Below are 4,676 nucleotides of genomic sequence, written 5' to 3'. Positions count from 1 at the left end.
GGGAGACTGGGTGGAACTGGGAATCTCTGAGAGCAGGTAACTGATCCTTCAGCAGTGATGAGTGCTGACAGAACATGAGCTGTCTGCCTCTGCCAGCAGCACTGGTAAGAAATAGCCAACTGTCACGTCTTCATCTTAAAGCTGCTTCTCTGCAGCCCTCCTGGGACATATTGCCAGTAAACCAAGACAAAGTCTGACACACTTGAGTCACAAAGGGCACAAAGGAGACAGGGCATTTGCCCATCTGAGCTGCACAAGAAACGGGCTTTGAAAAATTAATCCTTTGATGGGACATCTTAAACCCCATCCTTCCAGCTTTCCAGGGAGAACACCAAGATGGCTTAAGAGTTTTCCTTCCACCAGCTTCCAGTGAGACTGTGAAATAAGCGATTTAAGCCAAATTTTCAACAGTGCCTAAAGTTCCTAAGGCTCTACTTGACAACATGTCGATAAATGTCCCCCATCATCCTTAAGCAGCAGCTGCCATCTGTGATTGCTCTCAGGACACCCACTTCAGCAAAATGCCCCTTCTTCTTCTGAACTCCCAAGTAGAGGTGGTCCAGAACAGGTCTGCAGCAAACATCACCCTCCACTGTTCAGTTCCAGCTCATTCCACCTTTTCCCAGGTATTCCTGCCCTCACACAACTCCACAGTTTGAGGGAATCGTGTCTTTTTCTTTAAGCTATAGTAGAACAGGAAAAAGATCTGTTGAGAGCAACAACCTTTCTTCACAGAGAAGGAGGAAAGATGGACACCCAATTCTATCCAAATAACTAAAAAAGAGTGCCCAAATTAAATTACTTCTCTTCATTATTCATATAATTACTTCCAACTAGATCCAACAGATTCAAAAGCCACCCACATCACCAGGTTCATCAAAAGATAATTGAAATTTAGGACCAAGCACTTCAGCAATTAAGACTCTGCAGAGACAGGTGCTCCAAAGGTGCATGGATGAGACCACTCTTCCCTCACAATTCCCGCTGCCACAGTACCCACACCTTCAGAACACCCATCACAAGGCACAGAAAGAATTTTAATGTCTCTGTGGCCTTAGCAAAAGGATTCTGTATGTCCCTCACTGCCATAACTAAGGACTTTTGCAAGGTGCTGGTCAACACAGCTGCTGCCATTAATAACACCAAAAGCTCTTTCTGCATCCATCTCAGTGGCCAGCTTGAGGATGTGTTCCACGCCTGAAATTCCTCCTGGAGCAGGCTTTTTGTAGCTTTAAAACAAACCCAAAACCAACTACTATTGCTGCACACTACTAAAAAATGAAGCACTCCCAGCACAGTGGTTCTGAAAGGCACAAAACCCACAGCCTGCTGCTCCCTCTGCTGCTGGCACAGCACAGCCCAGCACTAGGCAGAGATGGATAACTTGGAGCACCCACATGGATAATGAAGCTGCATAAAATCAGCTGGCACACCCGATGAGAAAGTAGAAGAAAGTAAGTCCTATGTGAGTTCTAAAAAGCCCAACCAAAGCAGGCAGTAAACAAAACAAAACAAAACAGAACACAAAGTGGACAGAAAGAGATAAGCAAAATGGAAGAATCCAACTTCCCTGTCTTAAGTAAATGCCACTCCTGCTGGAGCTGATGGGAGGTGCTCACAGGAGCACCCCTCAACCCTCCTGCTCCCCAGCACTCTCTGCTCAGGGAGCTAAAACCAGAAGTGGTCACTGAAGCAGGTGCCAGCCCACAAAGGCTCCTTGCCCTGTGAGAGGGGCTCACCCCATCCCGGCCCACTTGCAACCACTCAAAGGCTCATTTCACAGTTCTTATGGAAATCAGTGAATTCAGCAGGATGGAAAGCTGGGATTCATCTCTCATGTTCCTCGACCCTGGGAATGACACTGGCCTCTAAACGAGGGGCAATGTTTTGTTCTTATCTCTGAGGAGTTAAGGGCAGTGACAGCCTTAAATCACAATCTGAATATTTTCTGCGTGTGTTTACCGGTTTCCTGGTTTTTTTGTTACCAAGATGATGATCTTACAATGAGGGTTATTGGAAAGCCAGAAAATCAAGGACTGCAATTCAATTTTCTTACCTCTCCCACCAAAAGCAATTCAGTCTTTGAAGTGCTGAAAGAGGCTTGAGGGGTCATTACTTGTCTCTGGGGTGCTCCAAAGGGGCAGAGCAGGCAGCTCGCCCAGAGGATAATGTGAAATCCAGCACAAGGAGATAGGGCACACCAATTTGTTTTTCAATCTATTTTGTTGCAGTTCAGAGCATCAGTGCAGGCTGATAACAGAGGAAAATAAGCAACACTTTGACTAAATTCAGCGCTCCACAGTCTCTAAAGGCAGCAGAATATACCGCTTGAACCCCACGCATTTTTGTCTGCACTGATGCTCAGAACAGAAATATAAATGGATTGAAAAACAAACAGCTCTGCTCCAACTCTTAATGTTAAGTTTTCTGTTACACTTCAAACCGAGGGCTGCCTCAAAAAGCGAATAAAATCACGCAGTGGAAAACCTGCACAACTCCAAAAAAATGCTGGTTTGCTCCAGTCACTGCTCAGCCACAGATCACTGTTCCCAAGAACACTGAAAAGTGCTAATTGTATTTTGCAGGTTCCCCTAACATCCTCAAAAAACAGAAGCTGGACATTTGAACTGCTGTTTGTAAGGCAGGTTTACGTCAGGGAACTGTGTGTTGTAATTTATTTGTGACTTGTCAAAACGACACTAGACCAGTTTTTGTGACCCATTTTGCATCAGCAGAAGCACAGGAGACATCTGTTCCCACAGCCAAGGGCAGACATGGCTCAACACATCCCTGAGGTGCCTTGATCCAAAGGCCTGTTTAAGCACACAGGGAATTAAAAAAAAAAAAGCTTGAAAATGACATTTCTCAAGCATGGTCACCCCAAAATGGGTCCAATTCCCTCAGACTTCTTAGTAAGTACACCCAATTACTGTGAGCTGAGTCTGTGGACACTTGGACTTCCATCGCTGTCTCCACCTGCTTTGGGCCATCCGAGGCACCTTCTCAGCCACAAAATTCCATTAACACAAAAGGCCCTTCAACAGCTCTTCAAACGTGAGCGAATCTGCTCTAAGACCCCAGCAGAGGAAGATCCAGCACTGTGAAAGCCGAGTGGGGTTTACCCCAGGAAGCCAATGCGCTTCCTCCACCTCCTGGAAGAACTCTATAACTGCTGAGCCGCTTTCCAGGTGACAACGGGCTCATCTTTGGCACCTTCTTTAAGTGTATGTTGAGGCAGCTAAAATATAGCAGAAAGAGATGAAACCTGAGCAAATGAGGAGGGCCGAGAGGCCGGGAGAGGACCTCTGTTCCAGTTTGTGCTCTGACAGGCTGTTTCCTGCATCACCCTGTCTTTCAATGGGGGTTTTAACCCAAATTCTTCCTCCAACACAAGACGCTTGGCATCTCTTAATCAAAACCCTGCAGAATCCTGCTGCCTTATGTCATGTCTGGCCCATAGGGGTGTCAGCACAGAGAGCAAACTGCCCCCCAGCCTCACCCTCTGTAGGGAGGAGCTGGGCTTCACTGACCAGAACCCACCACAGCACCTTTCTGTAAGACATCTAACCTGACCTGGGAACAGGGTCAGCCCTGCTGCTCTCTTCTCACTGCTCCTCTGTAGCAGCTCTGTCAAGCTGGAGATCACACAGGAAAAAATGGAATGCTCACTTTTTGGTATTGTGCAAAAAACTTATTTATTTGTCTCTTGAAGGCCCGGTCTTGATGGATCATGGCAAAGAACAGATGGGATTAGTGGATGTGATTAGAGAGGAATGTGCTGTGGCCATAGGTGTGAAAGCAAAAGATAAACCCCCTTCCAAGCCTACCTTTAAAAAACATCCTGGAGAGGGTCACAGCTCAAAGAGGCCCTAATGCACAGCTAATGACAAACACCTTTGGAGGGTCAGAGGTACCCAGCGGGCAGGTAGAGCCAAAATTCCGGTGGGATCATCTTTTATGTGCAGGTTACAAAAGGAAAAGCCCCTGCCACATGGGATCGCCCAGCTCCCTTCGGCAGAGGGAACGCGGGCAGTGTTTTAAATGAGAGGCAAAGTGGTTTTTTGGGCACCCGCGGAGCACCTACAAAGGCTCACTCCGATGTAACACAGCACCCACGGGTGGGCCGCGGGGGTCTCCCCTCCCGGCCAGGATGCAGGCAGAGGCACCCCCAGGCCCCCCTCAACCTCCTGGAAGGCTTCGCAGGGGCCCTGCGGGCGAGGGAGTGACCCTCCCGTCCCCCAACCCCGCGGAACGAGGCGAACCCGCGGCGCGGGTCTGGGGTAGCGAGGGCGGAGGCGGCCGGAGCCGGGACAGCCCGACGGGGTCGCGGCCCCGAGCCCCATCGCCATGGTTTTACCTTTATTGGGAGCGGCGCGGTGGACGCGGCGGGCGGGCGGCGGCGGGAACAAAAACACCCTCAACCACCGCCGCCCCCGGCCCCGCCCGCTCCCCCCTCACGGCGCCGCCATCTTGAGGCCGCGGCGGAGCCGCCGCCTCCCCGCGGTGTCTTCAGTGGAATTCTCTGTCCCCCAGGCTGACTTTTCTCACCTTTTGTAAAGGTGACTGATGTAGTCAGATAACTGCTGCAACAGAAGCTGCTTAATGAGGGAAAGAACTCTGTGTTTCAAGCATTGCGCGAGGTCAATCGCCCAAATAAATATGCATTAGGTAGGCGG

General features: G+C 49.4%; 1 long non-coding RNA gene across 1 annotated transcript in view; it reads right to left on the bottom strand.

Annotated features, from left to right (window-relative positions):
- Positions 1–4,676, bottom strand: part of LOC135425922 (uncharacterized) — a 337,473-nt gene that overhangs the window by 171,324 nt on the left and 161,473 nt on the right. The window lies entirely within an intron of this gene.

Source organism: Pseudopipra pipra, chromosome 22, assembly GCF_036250125.1.
Source record: "Pseudopipra pipra isolate bDixPip1 chromosome 22, bDixPip1.hap1, whole genome shotgun sequence".
Classification (NCBI taxonomy): Eukaryota; Metazoa; Chordata; class Aves; order Passeriformes; family Pipridae; genus Pseudopipra; species Pseudopipra pipra.
This window is presented reverse-complemented; position numbering and strand designations above follow the sequence as displayed.